This window comes from Apus apus, chromosome 1 (genome assembly GCF_020740795.1).
Source record: "Apus apus isolate bApuApu2 chromosome 1, bApuApu2.pri.cur, whole genome shotgun sequence".
Classification (NCBI taxonomy): domain Eukaryota; kingdom Metazoa; phylum Chordata; class Aves; order Apodiformes; family Apodidae; genus Apus; species Apus apus.
The window spans coordinates 165,388,279-165,411,508 of NC_067282.1; the positions used below are offsets into that span (position 1 = coordinate 165,388,279).

Genomic DNA, 23,230 nt, shown 5'->3' on the forward strand with positions numbered 1-23,230 from the left:
CATCAAGAACAAGCAATTGGGCAGCAGCCTTTCCAGTGTGCCCAGATGCAAGACTGAGTTAGCCAGAGTGTAGGTGACAATGACAGAAACATGAAGTCATAACATAAGAAGCACAAACCGATCAATACGCAATTGTGGGAGGGAACAGCATATACAGTGACTCCTATTAATTGAACTTTGTTAAAGTGAAACTCTCATGTGACATATTTAAGTCACACATCTGAGTTGTATGCCGCTAGAGTATGTGACAGGAATAGTAGCCCGCTAGCATGAAAATTGTTTGACTTTACTCCTTGCAGTCAGATTTTGGATTAGCAAAAACATATACTACAGCTCTATTCCTACATTTTCAAATGTTCCTATTTTACAGACATTAAGTTTGAAGTACAGTGTGATAATTTTAATATTTAGTTGGGATCTTCTTTCCTTAAACCTTTAAACTCCATTAATCATAACTATGTGACTTTTCATCATGTAATAGGGTTTCTAGTCCTCAAATCAAAGAGCAGATAAATACTTGAAGTACTTTTTTTTAAACAAAGCTCTATGCTAATTTAATCTTTTAGGTCTAATTAATGATTTTTTTAATAATGGTGATAAATATTCTCAAAGTAGTTCAGTTTCAGTATTAACTTTGTCACTTCATCTACATTTCTGTATAATAAGGTTTACAGCACTGCAGCTTTTACATCCCAGCTGACTGGCATCCTTGGGGAACTCTGCACTCCTGGTTGCCTTATCACGTGTTGCTTTCCTCACTCAACATAGTACACTCATTATATTCCATTTCCCAAACCCAGATGTTACCATAGTTGTGAGTTGCCTCAGTGCTGGTTCAGATGCCACTCTGGAATACCTGTATTTTAAACTTGTGCTCCTCAGGTTTTGGGTCCTTTATCTGTTTACATGTAATACTCAACTTTAAAACTAGAACATCCTTTGAAACAACGCTCTCAACTAACATGACACTTTATTTCTTTTACATGTCTTTTACAGTGTTTCAGGTTTGTCTCCAACTACCATTTTTAGCTCTCCTTTCTACTACAGTATTTAGTCAACATTAAATCTCTGAAATACCCACACTAACTGTACTCCCCTTATTTAACAGTTTTTGTGAAAATTTTCCTGGAAAGAACCTGTACAGAGAGCTAATTCATAATAGCAAGAAATAGAGGTGGGAAGTCAAAATAATGTGTATTAAATTGAACCTTTTGGAAAGTGACAGTCATATACCAATAACATATCCTGCTTTTTAAAAGTTAAATTTGTGAACATGCATTCTAATCTGACTGATCTAAACAATTTTTCAACTTTTTACACATTACATAAGTCTCAGGCACATTAAAAAGGCTTCTTTCTAGTGCATGGTCTGCAGAGATTCATTAAATCTCTTAGGTTTAAGTAGCTCATAAAAACAAGACAGTAAAGCTAGATACCGAACATCTCAAATTATAAGCAACATGACAGAAAAGAACATATGTCACCAGAACTACTGACTGGTAAATTATGACATTCCACAGTTTTAACCATGTTTTTTTGGCATACTATCTGATAGACTTACATTGGCTAAAGCTTCCAAGATCTATTAAAATAAATATAGACCTGTAATGCACTTCTTTGTGAAGAGAAGACAGAATATATTTAACTCAACCCTTTCTCGTTCACATTGCTGTTTCAAAAGTTCATTTTAAATCCCAGTTCAATTTACTTCAGCCTTCCTCAATAAGTTTCTGACAGATCTCTTCTTTGGTCTATATGGCAAAACTGCTAGGTATTACAGATACTTAAATTCTACAGAAATGTGTTCTTCTTTACAGGAACAAACATGCACATCAGATCCTTTTTTGCTTCCTTGCTCTTCCGGACTCATGTTGTTCAGTCTCTTAGTAAAAATTAGCCTTAAGGCCACAAAGAACTTCTAATGCTGCATATGACCACTTCAGAAATGGATGACAGGGCAGGAATGAAATTTCCAATATTCTAAACAAAGAGTTTGGCATCTACATCTTTCAGTTAAGCTCTATAGGCATCAAAATCTCTGAGAACACCAGAGTTTCTTTTGTTTACCAAGGTTTGTCTTGCAGCATTCTTACCCCACTTGGGAAACCTAGATAAGTATTAACATACCTGTCTCCTAAGGGTGGGTTCCGAGCATCTATTGTGCTCACTTGTAGGCAAGATTTTTCATCCAAAGATATAGTCACATTAGAAAGTATGAGGAATCTCCCATTTTAATTCACAACCAAGGCAATAGTCACCACTTACATATTCTTAAAAACAAAAAATAAAGAAATAAGCATAAGATTGAAAAGCCAAGTATCTTCATTCTGAACTCTTGGGAGAGGACTGATAGGAAGAAACAGATCACTGTATGAGGAATATTCACCACTATCTTTTCCTTCCTTCAGGAAAGCAAAGTAGACAAAGGTATCTTTATGGAAATAACACATGTACACTTATTTTCAGAAGAGGGTTCAGGGTTGCTGAAACTCAATTCTTGGAGGACATTTGCAGGTAGCCAAAATAAACAAGTTAGGGTAGCACCAAGAGAGAAGTGTCTTTACAGCACTTTTTGGCATTGGAATTACAATTCCAGCTTTTGTAAAATCTGTTCCAAGATGCCGAACTCATTGTATATAGAGTTGAGGTTCCTGTGCTAAGTTTCTTAACTCCATAGTAGATGACAAGTGACTACTGGCAAGATAAACATGATTTTCCAGCAACACAGTGTTTAAGATTCTTTGAGGACGCATGACTTAAGTAACCTGAGCACGAGGTTAAACAAACTACAACCACCCCAGCCAACAATTATCCAAACATTTTAAAGTCTGATTGCTTAAAATCCATATGCTTTACCAGAATCACAATGTTGTTAGGGACCAGGCCCCTTTCAGGGACAGGCCAAAAAAAGAAAAAAGTCTGCTGCCATTTTTTTTATATTTTCTTTTACTATGATGAAAAATTTGAAGTGGTTCACTGTTACTCTAAGTTCTCACTTAAATCTATGAAGCTGTTTTCTGAAGTGTGCTTACTAACACTATGAGCAAAAGTCTAGACTTGTCTTTGGGAAATACGTCAGGAATGAAAGTTTGTTGCAGTTATTCCTCAGAATTTTATAGTATTCTCACACCTGAGATCTCACTCACCTCCCCCAGCGCTCCACTAACAGATTTTTTTTTTATTTTATTTTTTTAACAAGAGTTTTAACACCTGTTGATGTGGAGAAGAGCTTGGAAATCTGAACTACAAAGTTCAGGGGATAACTCTTTATAGACTTCTTAATTATTTTTGTGCTCCAGACTGGCATTACAATCATCAATTTGAATTCGCAAGCTTTGTAGTTGCTTCTTTACATGTAATTTTATTGTATTTTAGAAAAAGATTACCTTATTCACATAAAAAATTAATTTAATGGCTCTAAAGCATTATTCTAGCATTTTTATTTTAATTTAATTGGTAGACAGCTAATGCAAGTAATTTGAACAGAACAATTACACATGTTCACACTATCTTTAAGGAAACAAAATAGCCAATATTTGTAAACATATGTACACCTATTTGCATACTCCTCCTCAAGGCGTACACCCAAACAGACTTTATAATCAAAGGCTCAGCTCTGAAGAAGTGGAGAGGCTGTTTGCATGCATAATTCTTAAATGCTCAAACTGTGGCTACCCCAGACAATACTTCAAGGTCGGTTCTGAAATATCCTGGCTCAATGACACATATTTAGCATCTCCTAGTTCTCTCCCATAAATATGTAATGACAGAGAATATGAGGGCAGACACGGAGTCCTAAGAATAGCAAAGACATGCCCAGGGCCAGAAAAAACACAATCATGCCAGGCTAAAAGGATTATTCTCAGCAGACATGTGCAAGTTGTACAATACCAGTGTATACTGTAGACAGATCTATAGTCGTGTGTATGTTCAACTCAGCTGAAGTAGTAACACAATTAAATATGTGGGATTGACAGTAACATGTATGTAGTCAGAAAAAGAGAAGCATGAGCAAGAGATTTCTGCCGACATTTTGTACAGTTGTCAGAAACCTGGCCCAGTGCATCAGTAGGTATCCTGCTTCCAAGACCTTCAGAAAAATGCTTATGACTAGTCTCTCTGGATCCCATTAAGTGATCATGTGAACAGCAGGACACTGAAAGGTACCCAACAGAAACCTCTTAGTAACATTTCATGTCACCATGTAATTTGTGTTTTATTTCCTCCTTAGAAGACTATGAAATTCATTCAGGTCCACAGAACTTAAGTATCATATATGAGAATCTGTATCTGAACACTAATTTGAGTACATATCAGCTACAAGTATGAATAAAGAATTATATGGACACAAGACATGTATCGTGGTCACAAAGCAAGAATTATGGACATGTTTTTCATCTTTATTCAATAGTACTCTGTGATGGTGAATAAGTAGAAATCAGATACAGTAGCTTAGTCATACTACAGCCAGTATTGATAAAAACAGATTAATTTGAATTTTTCATTATTGAATAACTCAAAGCTGTCTTCAGCATCATGCTTGGACCCAAAGCCCAACAGGCATAAAAGAGAGAAATATTCTTACAATAAAAACTTTGAATCAAAAAATACATGTAAATTAAGAAAAACAAAGTACTTTATTGCCTTCATTTCTCTACCCATTTTATACTTTCAGTACATCTCTCCACAAAGCCTTTTATCATTAAAATTAACCCTGAGCAACTCTTCTTGCTGAAGTCAATACCATCTACTTGTTTTCACAGACAGAAGATTAGAAAGAAATCTTGAAAAACATTTGGCTAAATAAACACTTTAGAAATTCTATTTAACTTTTGCCCTGTGATATGGTGGGAATCAATAAACCTTATTGCTGCAGACATCACATCCTCTTAGACCAACAGTAGCTACCCTGGATCCCACTGTAGGCAACAGTGAAAAAGGGCTTCAGCATTAAAGGATGATTCCTCATCCTAAAACAGCAATCAAAAATGGGGACAACAAATTAACCATTCTTCTCTATCTTCTAATGATAGTCACCCTTTACAGCTTAGACTAGACAGCTACCCTTAATATGGTTAAGTCAGGTGACACTAAGGATATATCAACATTTATAGTAATACTTGCATATGCATCTATCCAGTGGGCACTGAGAAGATGAAGGACTTGGTGCCAACTTGAAAGAACTCCTCAAAGCCACAGTAGTGGTCTAGAAAAGCATGTTTTATCTATTAATCACACACTACACAGTACTTACCTCAAAGACCTTACAAGAGATGCATCTGACCAGTACCCAAGATATTCTGGATGAGGAAAAAAGGCCTACAATAGAGGATCAGGTTTTCCATCACACAACTGTCTCTAGAGTAAGACCAGTTATATCTTCAAGGTTCCTCTATCTCTCACAGTTTCTCTAACACATAAAACCTGCCTTTGGGTCAAGTGTGGATAAAGCTCGATTTTGACAGGATGCATGCCCAGCACATGCTGAAAACAAGGCACTTCCAAATGTGCTTCAAGCTGGGCACTGCTGATAAAACCAGTCATTCACAAATCCTGAGCTGCTTAAACAGTAATAAGAATTGAGCTACACAGCTTTGTCCTTCACCCCAAAAACTTGGAGAGATCTTCTGTCAAGCACTGCCACTCATATATGCTTAATATGGACAAGATTGTTAAGTATTTATGATCTTGACACAGTTACAATCTTCTATTAAACTCTTCAACATCTACTGTAGTGCGTATCAAGCTGCTTGTCACAGTAGCATCTGTCTTAGATAATTCTTTCTCTGGCAAAAAAAGCTCTTCAACAACAAAATAACCGTAGTAGCACATTGACCACATCTTGAGTTTGGGCATATGTCCCAAGTAGATCTATTTCAAAAGCAATGAAGCACAACATAAAATTGAATGGAATAATATGTCACTATCTTCTACCATAGAAGGGAACTCCTGGGCACTTCTTCCTTCTATTCTTTGCAGGAAAGTAATCTTTCAGCTCCTTGCATGTAATGTGATTATTGCAATTGTCAGCATAATTTAATATTTTTTTCTTCCAAAAAATAATCTACAGAAAACCCATGTAAAAACTGGAGATACTATTTTATGCCAGGTTTCTATAAGTTCTCTTGCAGCTTGAACCTGTGCACCCATCACTTGTCTATTTCTATGAATATTATACTAAAATCAGCTGAGAAAATTAAAACACAAAAAACACACAGAGAAAAATAAAAAAACAAACAACCCTGTCTTGACATTCTTAAAAGTGTGAACTGCTTATAATTTTGTACAGTTAGCTTTTGTTCAGTTTTCAACAGAAACTACTAAGACACTATGCTGCACAATAAGGACAGTAACCTTTAAGGGTCAATTACTTGCCTAATTACAGTTTGGAAGTTTAAGTGAACTCCAGTTTGTACCTCAAAAGTTTGGTCATCAAAAGTATAGACAAGAACAATTGAGATTTATATTCTTTTCTATAATAGGTAGAATTAAAAATGACTACTCATTTTGACAAATACTGGTATGTCTTAAGTGTTCAGTGTCACCAAGTGATTTGAGAACTGACTGGGTTTCTACTGTGGAAGAGAAAATAGAGCTACTTAAGGAACAGAAATGTATTGCTAAATACTTTCTTTTACTAGTACTTAATATTAAGGGGTCCAAAAAAACCAAGTCTCTGAAGTGTTTAGATCATGTGACCAATAATGGTGTTTTCCGCATGAGACTTCTACATCCTTTTGCTGCTATTTGATGTGATTGCATCTGAATTTACAGAGTTATTTTTAAACACTGCTACAATACAGTGGAGATAAAGGCAACTTTGATTTCCAAATGAAAGTTTCTAAATAAGCTTCAGAAAATTTAATCAACACAAGCATCTTGAGACAAAATATTGCTACAACAATGACCAGGTAACTAAGGTTTCAGAAGTACAAACATTTCCCGATAAAGCATAATGAAAAGTGCTAAGTTTCCATGACATTGCTTAGATGAAAGGAGTATCTCTGCAACTCTGTTTAAGACAGTTTAAAAGTGGTATTTGGAAAACAAAACAGAATTACAATACTCTTAATCTCTGTAGTATAACTTCTCAAACAAGCATACCAATAATGTGCTGTCTGATGAGATTCTCAGCTCAGGTATGCCATGTTTCTCTTACAAAAGTAATCTGGTGTGGCGAATGGTTACCCAAGATCTCCTTCCGGCAAAATTAAATCCACACACAGTAGTCATTTGATAGCAGTATCTTATGCTTTTATTTTCAGACTTTTTTGTGGGTTTTTTTGTTTGTTTTCTTCAATAGGACTGCACTTTCACTCATACAGATTACTTTAACATCAGAGGTTGACACACACAGAGCACTGTACAAGATGAGTACCTTCCCACAGGGGTTTTAGGGCTTACACAGTCACCACCATGCTTTTCTGGGAGAACACAACAGGAGCACTCAGAGACCCGGACTGTAATCACTGAAGAAGAGTTGATTAACTCACTGAATCAGTTATCAACATAGGGTCAACAGGGCGATATCTAATCATCTTGTCTATTGTATTAAAGTTATTATATAAAGGACACGTCTTTAGCCTTTCCAGTATGTGAAGTGTTTTTGGCCTTCTAACCAGAACTTAACTGCAGATACCTGTGTTTAATTTTATTTTCCACCTGTATCCTTTCACAGTTTAAAAAAAGTCTTGGAGCAATGAGAAACACGTAAGGGAGGAAAAATATGGGGAAAACACCTGATCAATTCAAATATTAATGCAGCCATAGATAAAACTAATACAAGAAATATATTTGGGTGTTCCAAAAAAGAGGAATTGTTGGGTAAGGTCTCTGCAAGAGTGACATTTTACTCTCAAGCACATGGTGCTGAGTTTTTATTTTCAAATACCATCTTTCTTCTCTATTGAGGACTTTTGTAAAAAAATAAAAAAACTCGTAATTATTAATATATTTCACCTGATGCTACACTAAGAATTCTTCTGTAACAGAATGGGAAATAAGTTGTTTATGAAACCAACACCTGGAACAAAAAAGTTCAAAATGTTTTGGTACTGTGGACACACCTAGAAACAGTGATAAATTCAGTTTCTTTAGAAAGGTGATAGGTGGATGCAATTTCTGAACCTTGAAATCTCTTCCTCCATCAAAAGGTTTCAAAACCTTTGCATCTGGGTAAGAAAGCATCAGAGCAATTGCTACAGGATGGGCTGCTGAACCGATTCAAATAGGCCAGCATGCCCAGCACCTTGGGCTGTTTGACAAGAGGCCTGCAGCTGAACAGATTGGGCTGTGTGTCCCCATCCTCATGTGCACAGGAGCCATCTGGAAACAAACAGCTCAATCATGAAAGAGTAAAGATAACAAGGAAAATTTCAGCTCCCTGATCAAGAAAATAGGAGATACTCACTTATCTCCTTATTAGTCCCATTTAATCTTCACCAAAGATGCAGGCTTTTCTCTACCTCCCTCGGTAAGTATCTTTGACAACTACATTAAGAACATCACTGTTGGAAAACAGTCAGTTGTGAGAGGAAAGGGCTAGCATACCACCATTCTGCTGCAATGCCCTGGTCAGAGGCACCACAGCCCCAGCAGACAGGCAGCCTAGCAAGTCCCACTGGAGATTGCTGCCAGGTCAGCAAGACCCTCTGAGAGGCTGTTCAAATGAAATTCAAGGCTGCAGTTTCTGTCTCACAGAATAATACACAAGCAAAACAGCAATTGGAGGACGGAGACAAGAAGCTAAACAAATTCCCTGTATCTGGGATCACATTTTGACCCCCTCCCAGAAGAGCTGGCCATCAAAAAGCCACACTAACAAGGTGCTATTTAGCTTGGCCAACTTCACAGATACTCCAAGCCAGCCTGTGCCCCAGCAAGCGCCTGGACCCTGGCTCTATCAGCAACAGCTACCCTGAGCCAACCCCAACTGCTCTGAAGTTTGGGACTCTATCTTTAATGAGCCTAATTAATTTACTTTCAAGGTAGCCTGACTCCAGATTGCACTGTATTTTTCAAATGTTTGCCATTAAGCCAGGGGGAAGAGATGCATGCTCCCACCGAGCCACTCTGTGGTCCAAGGGCATCCCTCCAGCTCAGGCACTGCTCAGCACCTCTCCCAGTCAAGGGGAAGGACCTAAAGCTTGCTCCCAGGAACCCCTGGGAAAAAAAAAAAAATTGTAAGATAAAATACTGCAAAACAAAATATTTTGATGGAAGATTGAACTGAGATTTTATTATTAGAGCAAGTCCTCAGATGAAGACTCATAACTGCTAAAAGCTTTTCTTTAAGTACCTTTTTTTTTTTAATGTGAAATGACATACAAACAGAGACCACAGCCCTCATTAAAAGGTGCTTTTACTTCCTTATTCATTCCCTCAGTTTTCTAACAAATTTTCCTCTGCTACTGACAACTTCTGCATTATTTATATATACAATAGCTAAAGTATAATTGGCCTCTTTCACATGGGTGAATATCAACATATGGGGGGGCTGGGGAAAGCAGGGCAGGGAGGGAATGCAGAAAAGTGTCAGTTTCCATATTTGTAAAGGAAACAGTTGTACTCTGACAGCATGACAGATTTCAAATGTACTGTTCTGCATTTATATATAGTTGATGTCTAGCTTACAAAGGTTCATCTACCAAAAAAAAAATCATGCTTAGCTGCTAACTCAAAGGAGGACAGAAAGAAGTGAGAAATTCTCATGACCAAAGATGTCAGTAAGACAACCATTTTGCTGTAATATAATTTTTCAGAGTACTGGATTTTTCTTTCTAGACAACTCTAATTTAACTTTACTTTAGACCTAACATGAAGATAAAATTCCTACTATACACACTACTGTGAAACCAACAGCCAATTGCCAATTTTCAAAGGAAGAAATTGCATAAGCTAAAAATATACATCCTATTTTATTCTCAATATTACCAGCTTCTGGTCTGTCTTAATATAGCAGAATTTTCCCCATCTTTTCTTCCACAGCGCTTCATTGAAAAGAAGTATTTTACACCCTGAAGCTTCAACATCACAGTGTATTCCCATGCAAAGAGATGGGATGCCATGAATTTAAGGAGGGTCTGAGCAGATTTCTTCATCCAAGCTACACAAAGCTATTTAAACAGATTCTGCACTACAGGTCAGAAAACATTATTTCATCTCAGTCACAAACCACATCGACACTATAGCCTTAAAGTACATTAAGGTAGAATGGGAGAAGTAGGTATGTGCAGGGAGGCATGCAAGGAATCAAGCTAACCCCCAAAGCACTGTGCCCCTTCAGGAGCAAAACTTACTGCAGTTCAGAGGGGCAAAACACACTCACTCTACCAACACCCAGCCTGCTGCTTTTCTTCTCTCCTCAGAGAGCTTTGCTGACCAGAGTACAGGCAATACAATAAACCTTCCTGCATTTTGCCAAGCATGATAATTTCCATTACCACCATTTGTGCAGACCTGCTTGGTTCCCTGCACACTTTAGGCAAGTTCCAACACCCAGGGAAGCCAACAGCACTCTCTGTATAAGCTTTAGTATTCAGTTTTCAGAAAACATTGTATCTCTCAACTACTGTGATTCACAGTGACATAAGGTGTCTTCTTTCACGTAAGCCCACTTTCATCAGCACAGACTGGACAGGACCAACTTTCACAAAATGCCCATAACCATAAATAAGATAATATCATCTTCAATATAATGGACCTTTATTTACAGCTTTACTGACAAGTTCATCTTCCTGTGGAGGCAAGAGTAAAGTTTTCATTACTATTAATCACTCCACTTTCAAATATAAAGCTTATTCTTTCCTGACAGTACTGCACAGATTCTGCAGACAAATCTGCTATTCTAAACACCAAAACATTTATATCCAAGTATCCTTTTTGAACCTAGTCTCCTGCACAAAGTTACTGCCCTACGGAGGTTGACATATTCCCTTGAATCAAATACAGTAATACTTACTGAACTAAAATAAATAATTGGAGCAGGATTCTCATCAGGTACTTTCAAATACACCATCACCCCCCTTTGGACCAACTCTTTTTTTTTATTATTTGCAACTGTTAAAAGCAATTTTAAGCAGTCACTATACATCAGTCCTAGACATAGATCTAATTCTCCACCTCTTCATAAAAAGATGGTATTAACACTGTTAATTTGGATTCAGAAACATGGGGTCCGTTTTCAGCCTTGCCACAGGCTTCCCAGTAAGGCTGTGGGCCCATCACTTTGAATTCCAGTGTCTCATGTCAAGTGTCTAAAAATTGACTAAGTCTCCTCTAGTGATCCCAGACTTTTCAGTCACTGGAAAGGAACAGAGAGCAGTCCATCTCACACCAAGACAGATGTCTAAGGTAGGTCAAATGAATCACCTTCTGAGGGCATTTGAAGTTAAATGAGATGAATCCCATCCTTAATCCTCCACTGCCATTGATCCCCATCTGTCATACAGGATTTATGTTTCACCGCATCAATAGGACACTACTTTGATTGGCTCCTACATAATATAAATGACCACCTGATGTATGCAGACTTGTACATTTCACAAAAACTTCATCCTAAAATCTTTACCTGAAATGTTCAGGTCTACCTTCAAGATAGGCTACCTGGGCAGTTATGGTCTTGGCTTTTGATTTGTTTCACCCATTTATGCTATCTTGCTATCAGAGTAGGAGTAGATATTATACTCTATCAACTTCCCATTGAAAGGGGGAGCAGAAATCTCAGATAATCATGCCAATGTCTGGATAGATAAACCAGCTCCTGTACTGGGGATGCTGATGCAGCAGAACTGTGCTAATTTCTCTTTAATAGAAACCTTTAGAAATTGCTTTCTGGCATGAAGTAGCTAGTCTTTTAAACTGGTTACAGCTCTAGGAATACTTCTCTCTTTCATGCCAGATAAATTTCCTCCTGGCCACATAAGGCTAAAATTCAGCTGCTTTGTACTGTCCCACCTGCCAATAATTCACATCCCAGTTGTGAGCATGGCATATTATGCATAAAATAGCTTTCCTCAGTAGCATGCCAAACAGTTCACCCAGTTTTCAACTGAAAAGTCACAAATTAGATTACTGGGAAAAAATAAACTTTTCTCTATTTATAACTGATAAATTCATAAGTTATACTAGGATGAAGGTAAAGAGGTTGTAAAGAGTAACTCTGCATAGTTTCTAATCAGCACTCTAAACTGGTTGTCCAAGTTCCCTAGTGTGAATAGTACAGCCTTAACGACGAGCAAAATATACTTACATCTAGCAGAGTGCCTAATAGAAAAGCATTCACATTTCTGAAACAAAGTTTCCATGATACAATTAAAATCCCTTTGAAGGATAAGGTTGATATGGTTACGGCAACAAATTGTTTATTGATCTCTGGGGGCCTAAAATAATGGCACTTTTTCAACATTTGGGCTAATTATTATTTGTTTTGTACAACAGTCCATGTCCCCAGTCAAAGATCTGGATTCTATTATGTTAGGCACAGTACAAACACATTACAAGATATGTCAGGCCCTGTTCTAAAGAGACTGCAGAGCAAACACTGCTTCCCTCAAACATGGATCAACTCTAGATGAAACAGCTGTCACTGGTTACAAGCCCACATTTGGAATCCACTGTTAACAGAGAATGTGGAGAGGTCAGGCATCACCCCTACATTTATCATTACATAAAAAACAAACAAACAAAAACAACCATTAAAAAACCACAAAAAAAAACAACACCAAACTTGCCTACCACACATTAGAATGTATTAAATGTATTAAAATACACTTTTTGATTTTTCTCATGTGTCCACGCAATCAAGTGGTCTACAAAAACAAGACAGAATAGGTAGTTAGGTTTAAAAACCTAAGTGATAATAACAATAAATGACTTTTTATCTTGTCTTCCAACTCATAGTGCTTTGAAGGAAAAAAAATACTCTAAATTTCTGGGATCTATTTTGATTAACCTAATAGACAGAAATATCATTTACTGAAAATATGTTATCAAGAATTCTGGTCTAAGCAAGCCAGAATTGGATGGACAATATTAGGTCAAGTCCAATGGAAAAAGCAATGTGGCCCGAAGCCGTTGCTTTGTAACAGGAAACAAAGTTTCAGTACGTGTCCATAGCAGACTAGCTCTGTGCACCTTACCTAGGGAAAAAAAAATACATGTAATTTTACTACTGCTGCAACTGGCAGCTATGGCACTTGCTTTGACTGCAAGGATTGGCCCCTACAGGGAATATGCTTATTGTACATGTAGACTTAGAGACTAACTAACTTGCTGTGACTAAGTAGCTAACACTGGTTCTATCTCTGCCATGCAGGGATTATGTAGGACGTAATTCTTGTTTCAGCACTGACATGTACAAGTTCCTGACCTTCACTGAACAACATACAGCCCCCTCCACTTGCACATTTTGCTACTAATCCTTTAGCTCCTCCTAGTCCTACTAAAGTTTCATGTACATACAGAAAACTCAAATACCAAACAATAAGGGGACAATAGCTTTAATCAAAAGCAAACTGACTAATGGCAACCTACCAACTTACTGATGGTCTTCAAGGGTGAGAGAGTTTCAGCACTATTTTTTAATCACTACAGCATGATTTCTTCATTGTTTACCTCTCAAACCTTGTACTTAGAATCTATTCACCACAATTATCTCCAAGCCGGGTTGAAGCAACTACATTTAAGTATCTTACCAGCACTATGAATGTAAGTAGTACAGGCTGAACTGCTATTTTTCACAGTTCAATTTTTCACAGTTCAAGTGCACACATTGCTTCATCAGCATAACTCCTCAACTATTTATAAAAGTAAATCAATACACTTACCAAAAAAATACCCATTAAATAGCCAATATTTGGCCTAACGAAAGAAAAAACCCTGAATAATTGGTTAACTATAACAACCTGAACAATTCTTCAACTAGACTCAGTACTCACTGCATCTACCTATGGCCTTCTGTCCACCCTTGTGCTCATCCTTTCAAATTCATATGTCCACTTACTTAAAAGTATCTAAAGCCAACACTGCCAACTATGCTGAGGTTCAGTTTTTAACCTCTCAAAAAAAAGATTACTTCTCTTCATCACGAAAAAGGTAACATATCTGAGTGGGAAAAGGCAGTAACATCACACTAATGTGATAATCTCTTCCAGCAAGTAATTTATTCCATGAAATCAGTTAACACCAATGAACTCCTAAGTTGTCTTAAAAGTAATTGACAGGCAGAACCAAATTTCAACCCAAAGCAAATTAAATGCTCCCAGTTTCATGTTAACACTAAAAGGAAATTCAAAAATGCTACAATTAGAGTAATATTAACATGTTCTTTGTTAATTGTGCCAATGGATCTTCCTTTTACCTATACATAACACATACATTTTGGAATGCTGCTGATGGCTACAGATATCCATTAGCTATCTGAAAAGGCAGAAAAAGGTTTTGGCTTAAGGGATACATTTGCACCCTTCAATAACAGTCTAGACAGTCCACAACATGCCTGCGAAGTCTGGTTCATCACCTTTAAAGGACATTTAGCTGGTTGCTGTTTTAGAAGCAAATTGACACTACATGGATAAACAATGGCCAGTTAAAAAAATCTGAGTTCAGGCTGCTTGATATTGAGATAAAATATGGATTACTGTTATTCTTCTTCTAAAACGCTGATTTTCATAAAAAGTTTTATGCCTTGCTCACATATAACACAGGATTTCCATCAAAAAATAAATAATAATATATTCTAGACTAAACAGCTCACAATTATTAGCAAGTGTACAATTTGTAAAGCCAACATTTGCATATCAAATATTTAAGTAGGTCCAAATTATTATTAAAAGTGGACATATGCTTTTTAGATTACAATTGTAAGAAAGAACTATAGCTCGTGACTTCAGGTGGTTTTGTCCCAGCTTATTTTGCTTGAAGTTCTCACTTTTAGCATTTTCTCAGCAAGCTAAAAGCATGCTAAATATAATAGAAATTAATACAAAAAAAACAACGTTACAATTCTTATGTAGGATTAACAAAAACAAAACAAATATACAAGATAAGAGCAGCAAAGGCTTTACACAGCTACAGTATATCATGAAGAAGCAACTGACCTCTGTCAAGGTCATATGGATATTGCCTGGGGTTTCTCTGTTCTAAGTAGCAGCTAAGTAAGCTAACAAAGCATGAAGTAAGGCAGCAGAATCTGAAAAGCAAGTAAAAAAATAACTCCTTGTTATTAGTACATGACAAAACAACTGTGATGAAAACTATGGAAAAGATAAAAAGGCATCTACTGGAAGACTTTTCATGAGGAAGTACTAATGTCCCAGATATAGTTATCAAATGCAACAGTTTAGCACTTTAACGAATACCTCCTTAACTACGCGCTTGGGCTGTCAGAAAAGAGGTGAAGTTTAATTTCAGGATCCAGAAAGCCTGCAAAACCACCATCACAATCAAAAATGTGTTTGTCTTCCACTCTCACCTGAACTACTCAAGGACTTATCTTTGGTAATTCAGTGGGAGGACGCTCTCAGATATAACTCTCATTTGCCACATTAGTAGAGCTATATCCCTCTCATAAGATAAACCCTGTTACCAATGCCACCAATTAACCAGACATCACTTGACATATGCGAAGAGAACAGGGAAGATTCTCACCAAGACAAGTTCATCCTGGTGCACAACAGATGCATGACAGGGTTCCCCATCTCAGATGCCAGGCAGACAATTGCACAGCCAGCACCAGAACACGCTTGACAGAACAGTCCTTCAAGTAGCACCTTACTGATGAGTATCAGCAAACTCATGAAGCCCAGGACAGACTGACTGGGCAGATCACGTTGGTCTTTTTGCATTTGAAAGAGTAGCAGGGCCTCTTTTTAAACAGAATTCTTATTATTAAGGACAATTTATGATTTTAAGACACATTAGAGCAACAAAATAAATGGAACAGTTTCCAGTTTCAAAGGACTTTAAATCAGGTCTAAAAGATTAACACCAGTTAGATAAATAAGCAGAAATTGGTTGTCACTAAGGTGAGACAAAAATAGGATTATAACATACTAGGGCAGCTTAAGAGAAATTCAGAGAGAACCTCTTCACACTACAAGAACAACATGTCACAACACCCTTTACAAATAATATGGTTTAATCCAAGAGACTCAATGAGATTTAATGGTAGCAAGTTCAATGGGCTGGTGATTTTAAGGCCATGAGGACAGTTGATTATCTACTCTGTCCACACGGATTAACACAAATCAGAAACACAGCAATTTCTACATCAAATCTAGAGCTTGCACCTGGCTTAGTTAAAAGGAAATAGTGAGCTAGACACTTGAAGTAGAAAGGTGTGATCTCTTCAGTAAACTGTTCTATTCCCTTGCTACTCTGATAGACAAAAAAAAAAAAAAACACACAAAAAACAATGATGCCTTATCTCCAGTCTGAGCTCTTGAAAGCTTGCATGCTTCATGAGGCTGCTGCATGAACTTTTACAAAACAGAACACAATTTATTACAAGTATTTTCACTACTTGGAAGTCAGCAAATACACCTTTCCAAAGAAAGTGGGAAGCTTTTAGGAATCTCATTAAGAAGTAAATTCGGACATCTCAAATGAGAACTCCTGGATCCCCTTTCTAAACTAATGCTAGTTGCACAGCAGTCTTGTTGAAGTCGGACATCTTTCCTACTCTCAACACTTCCGCGTTTACAGCTGCATACAGCTTCTCTGCTCTTTACAACAATGACAGAGGATGTTCCCTGGATGTTATGCCCAAGTCTTTTCACAGAGCCACTCTTTAGGGCAAAATTTCTACTATTTTTACTGGAAGTAGGCAAAAGTATCACAGTTCACTTTGTTAAAACACCTCTTCGGACACAGCAGGATGAGAAGGCAAGTAAAATCAGTCTATAAGCACTTTTTCCAGCTTTATTTATTAAAGTTGGCACAAAAAAAAAATAATCAAACATTCTAATGCATATGGATTTTGTATTTTATTTCGGATAGTTGTTGAAGATCTTGAATAAGAGTCAGAACAATGGAGATGGCAATTCACCAAACCTGTCTCTTCTGCAAACTATTAAGTAAAAAACCTTGAATCTGTTCACATGGACAGTGGTGTTCTTCTTCAGTACTCTTTCATATAACCAGAACACCACCTTAAGCTAAATCAAATGTCTCAGTGAAGTCAAAACACAAAGCTTACAATTTCAGCAAGAAATAGTAACAGTCCTTTTTTAATAGAAAAACATTTCCAAACTGTTTTCTTTGGTGTGTATTTCAGTTCAGGATCATAGGATTGATACTATTTACCAACAAATTGTGTCTTCTATTATGCTACTAAGTTTTCCCTAAGTGACCAAACTTAGCCTTTAAAAAAACAAATGAAACAAAAAACAAAACAACACCACCACCACCACAACCAAACCAAAAAACACACAAAAAAATCCACACACACTAATTGTAGTGGTCACATATTCTTCTAAGAATTCCTCCCAACTCTTAAGATTTTATGATAGAAATTAAACAGAAATAGATTATTGTAAAAAATACTTTCTATAGCTTTGAAAAAAAGTAAAGAAAAATTATAATGACCTAAAACTGCATGTTACAAGTGGTCATTAAGAATTCCAAACAAGAAGAGTTGTGTCTCATATCCACATCTCAATGACATATACGTACACACTTCCTAGAAAAAGTAGTACTGTTAGAGGCAGAGTCCTGAACCAAATAAAGCATCTGTCAAGGAACCTTTATTTCCACAGTGCCTTCCACAAAAGCACTGCAATTATTTCAGCTGCCATATCTACTTGGTTATTCAAACAGGCAGTGATGAGGGAGTTTGCAGGCAATCTCACATCTCCCAGCCAAGCTGGGTTAAGGTTTACCAACTTTCCTGTATAGCAACTGCCACACCGATTTTTCAGTCACACAAAAAATCAAATATCCTTAAGATAAAGGTACAAAACAGAACTTGTAAACAGGTTTTTGATCAACTTTCTTAAATCATCACTCAGCAGCTTTGAGGCAGGTATCCTCATGTATTTGAGACACTGGACTACTTAGTCACTACAGCCATGGCTACATTATTAAAAGTACTAGAGCATATTTGGCTACTACCATAAATCCTGAATAATGCCAGGAACCTTAAAGACATAAAAGTAACCAAACTGGTTTTGGCTACTTTGAAATTATATTTTATTTTCCTGAATCCAACTGCATCTTGGGCTGCATCAAAAGCAGCATGGCCAGCAGGTTGAGGGAAGTGATCCTGCCACTCTGCACTTGAGACCCCACCTGGAGTATTGTATCCAATTCAGGAGCCCTCAACACAGGAAGGACATGGAGAGGCCCACGAAGATCATCCAAGGGCTGGAGCACCTCTCCTGTGAAGACAGGCTGAGAATGTTGGGGCTGTTCAGCCTGGAGAAGAGAAGGCTTCAGGGAGACCTTATAGTGGCCTTCTAGTACCTGAAGGGGGCCTTTAAGAAAGCTGGGGTGGGACTTTTTACCAGGGCATGTACTGATAAGACAAGGGGTAATGATTTTAAACTGGAAAAGGGAAGATTTACATTAGACATTAGGAATAAATTCTTCCCTGTGAGGGTGGTAAGGCGTTGGAACAGGTTGCCAAGGGAAGTTGTGGATGCCCCCTCCCTAGAGGTGTTCAAGGCCAGGCTGGACACGGCTTTGTGCAACCTGGTCTAGTGGAAGATGTCCCTGCCCTTGTGGGGGAGTTGGAACTAGATCATCTTCTAGGTCCCTTCCAACCCAAACCATTCTATGATTCTATGAATTATTTAGAGTTGATGAGTAACAAATATAGATTGTTTGGATAATTTCTAGTGTCACTTTTTAAAATTTGTATCATCTTCCATTTAGAAGAATCGTAAATATCAGTAGATTATCAGATAACTACAATGCAAAGCAGACATTCTACATTTACTCTGTGTCCCAACACATTTCTCCCAGCACCTTTAGGGATAGCTAGTAAAGAGAAGTGGCATCCAGAGTTGGCAAACCTCAGAATTTCAAAGATGGCAATGTGACTCCCTCTAGGATGAAGTGTTTGATGGTTGCTGTTTTGGGGAAATACCTCCAGAAGAGCAGTTAATCAACTCTTTCGTTAGTGTTTACAGTAAACAGAAAACCCATGAAGTGCTACTCCTTAAGTCACTGGAGAAAACAGCAACAGAAAAGCCAGCCTCTTAAACATTGCAGTTAGATATTTGTCAAAAGTCACACTTCAGGAGACGTTTTTATTACAGCTCCTAACTAGCTTTTGGTTACTATATACCTTAGGACAACAAATGTGTTATTTTTTTTATTTCAGAGAACGTTTTCTATGAACTGCTTGTATAAGTCACTCAGCTATTCCACGTAGTCTCTGAAAGATTGCCTGTAGCCTGCTCTTATCCTCTCGCCAGAAAAAATCATGAAGGGCCCTTGTCAGTTGTCTTCTTCCTAATGCATTCCGCTTTCGTATCAGGTGCTTCTACAAAAAGCTATAACAAAATCTGCATTTCTTAATCCCCTCCTCTTGCTGGGGTGTATTATGAAGTAGAAAAGCCTATGACGTGTATGTAACGCTCCTTAAAATATTTGTTAGCCTAATGCTTTGTTTATTCAGTCTGGCAAATGCTTTTATTGTAACCTCAAGTATCTTTAGCAAATGTCAGTGGTAAACACAAATTCATAGTTGGCTAACAAGCCTCCCTTATGTGTATTTCTAATTAAGCTTCTTCCTAGATACCAAGTAACATTTAGAACAAACATTCTGTAGAGAATCAAAGTAAATCAAACGATGAAGTATTTCATTTTGTGAAACTGCACATTTTATGGGCATCACCAGCAGAGGGAAGGAGATCATGGTATCCACCCATAGCAATTCCTCCATGCTTTTCTTCTGGACATGCAGAAATATTTTCTTGTCCTTTTCAATTGTATTGCAAACTTTGATGTCTCTTCCACAGCAGGTAATACAAGGTTGTGTGCAGTCTTTATTTGGAACACAGTCCCCAGCAAGAATTTTTCTGTTTCAAGGCATATAAATGACCACAGGCATTCACTTTTGCAATAGTAATCAGATGGCTGAATGGACAGGAAAAGACTCCAATACACTAAAAAAGAACTTAATTTCATCTATGAAAACATCAATTAACCAAGTTCTGTACAGCTGAGTGGTTTAAAAACTTCTGTCAAGACCCTAAGCTGCTCCTTCTTTTTACTTATTACAGTCAACCCTTTCAAAAGACTATAAAAATTGATTTTATGTTTCCGGTCTCTCTATGCTAGCTGGAAAAGTATGGATTTTTTTTTTTTCCCCCTGTTTCTGACAAACAGAACCTTCCCTATCTCACATCTTCTCAACTACCATGCTAACCAACACTGAACATCTTCTGGGCTCATGTATATGAGTTAAGGGACGATAAAGGTAAGAGAAGATTTAAAATTGGTAAGTCAAACACTGTTTCATATCTATGATTATAAAGGGCTTCTCACCCAGCAGTGTAACAGAGAAGGCACTTGTGCTGCTACAGCATCAGTGGTAAATCATTATTTTTCATATTTGTTCTGGGGAAGTGTTAGAACTGTACTGTTAGTCTGTGAGCTACTTCTTTAAATTCCAGTATCAACCCTTAAAATGGATTTAGCATCTTTTGCATCAAACATTAATAAGGCTCACTTAGGCACTCTAAATGTGAGGGAAAATTGGGCTTGTACGAAATGGCTACAGTGGAACATTTCATGCTTTTGCAAATGCGGGAGTATGATTATTTCCTACAGTATGTCATTATCTTCTGCCCTGTGGTTCTTTTTTAAATTATCTCTTCTCACTCACGCTGCCTAGACCATGTTTTTAAACTATATAGTTTTCAATTTATGAATTGCATGCATGCAAATTTTGAGCAACTATACCACAAGCCAAGTAATAGAGGACATTAAAGTATATTCCCCTCAGACACTACTAATAGGACTACAATTCTAAAAAGCTTGGAAGAAAAAAGAAAAAAACATATTTGACTCTTTAGACATAAAATCAGATCATCCATTTCCAAGACAGACAAGAACATACTATTCTATACACACGTGGAATCTCTACACTTTTCCTGAGCAGGCTTATTTAAGCATGACAGGAGATGTCACTTCATATCCTCACAACGCAAATGAGTTTGCTGCCTACTTGTCCTTGTATCTAAAAGCTCTCCCTCCCCTTTTCAGGGTCACTCCTAAAACAATTGCTCATCTGTAATTGTAGACATCAACCCACCAGGGAAAGGAGTCTCCCCTTGGGTCTACAACTATCATCCTCTGTTTCTTAGGATGAAGTAACTCTCTGACAATAAAGCAGTTTAAAACAGCACGTAACAGATTAACACGCAACACGGATGGCACACTGCATCACCACTCAAAGGATCAATATCGCCGTTGCTGATTAGTAAGTAGTCTAGTTGTGGTCTACAACACATACGTGTATCTAAAATGACTGACCTTTGCACAGACAGTATTATTTCAGAGACAGTGAAATGTAACCGCACTACAGCATTTTGCTTCGAGTTTACAAGGTAATAAACCCAGAGCTCCTTCTTCTTCACCCACAAATGGCTATTAAACAAGGAAAATAAGACCTGACATCCCCCAGACAATCAAAAGAATTTATTTGGATGCTAACATCTGTCTCAACACTGTGGCCAAGTGCTTTTCTGTGCTCATTTAGGACTCCACTTGGAAAGCTTTTCAGTTACATTTACCTAGAGATTTCTCTGTACCACTTCCCATCTGACAGAAATCACTCAGCTGGGTCTGATGAATAATAGCACAAGGCAGCTTGTATCAGAGATGATTGAATTACAGATTGTTGAAAGTGCCATAAAGGCTCATTGCAATGACTACATTTAATTTACTTACTATACTGACTACCAGAAGCTGGTAGTCACTTGATATCTTTATTTCAGAAGACTGGAAACAAAAGAAATATTAACATTCTTTGCCACTTTCTTACTACTCTACCTAGTAGAGTTTGATAGGCGAAATTAACTTTTAAACAGAGTGCTGATCTTCTATCCATACCGTGTGTGCACACGAACCAGACCACAACGTACCCGAAGTCAACGCAAGGCAACTGGTATGAAATAAGATGAAGGAAATAACGTCCGAGGACACAAAATGAAATTGCATGGAAAGAAAACGCATTAGCTTGACAGCCTAAGTAATGGAGGAAAGGCTTTTGTAAACTGATACACAAATGATTGGAAGCTGCCCTGCGGGCAGGAGGAGAGGTCAGCGCTGGGGACCGGTGCCGTGGGTGGCACACCGGCGTGCCCCCCGACCGCCGCCGGGACAGACCATCCCGCCGAGGGCGGGGGCACCGCGGTGGCGGCAGCAGCCAGGTGAAACCTGGAGAAACAAGTTGGCCCGGCGGCGCCTCGGCGCCGGTATCGGGCAGCGGCGAAGAGGGACGGAGAGATGGAGGGCGGGCGGGGGGACGCGCCCCGCTCCCACCGCCGGGGCGGCTGCGGAGCTCGGAAGGGGTTGCGGGGGGCGCAGGCGGCCCCTTTGTCTGAGTCGCCCCCCCGCTATTACTACCCTACCCTCCCCCGTCGCCGGGGGAGCCCCAGGGCGGGCCCCCGCCCCCCGCCAGCTGCGGGCAAAGCCGCTGGGCAGGCGCCACCACCAGCCGCCCCCGGAACATGTGCTCCCCCCGCCCCCGCCCCGCAGCCAGCCGGCGCCCCCCCGCCCCGCGAGCCCCCCCGCCCCAGGCGACGCCGCCCGGGCGCGGCGGCGGGCGGCCCCGGAGCGCTGCCTTACCTGGCAACCGGGGCGGGCGCAGCCAGCTCGTCCTTCAGCCTCTCCCCCGGCGGCACCACGCGCGCCCGGGCCCCTCCCGGGGCGAGGCTGCGGTGGACGGCGGGGTGCGCGGCGGACCGCCCCCGCGCACGGCAGGCAGGCTGCCCCAGCCCCCTGCGCTCGGCGGGCTGGCGGCTCGCCGGGCGTTAAGTTTCAGCGGCGACGGCCGCCGGCGGGCAGGGCAAGGCAGGGCAGGGCAGGGCAGGGCAGGGCAAAGCAAGGCAAAGCGGGCGGGAGGCGGAGGCGGCACCGGGGGCTGCGCGGCGCCGGGAGCGCCGCCACACTGCAGCGTCTCCAGGAATCCCTCCCGCGAGAGGCAGCCCATCACCCCCGGCCCGCCGCCCTCATTGGCTGGGGGGCGGGGACACGCGCTCGGGCAGCCAATCGCCCG

The 23,230-nt window shown here is 39.2% G+C and overlaps 1 protein-coding gene across 5 annotated transcripts in view; it reads right to left on the reverse strand.

The window, feature by feature from the left end:
• The window catches only part of SYT1 (synaptotagmin 1), a 353,931-nt gene extending 331,052 nt beyond the window's left edge, over positions 1-22,879 (reverse strand). For 4 of the 5 annotated variants that reach the window (XM_051637978.1, XM_051637987.1, XM_051637960.1 and 1 more), the window contains exon 1: positions 22,801-22,879. The gene's annotated coding sequence lies outside the window, so the exon portion shown is untranslated. The remainder of the gene's footprint in view (positions 1-22,800) is intronic. The other variant, XM_051637997.1, reaches the window with a different exon arrangement.
• Positions 22,880-23,230: the final 351 nt, after the last annotated feature.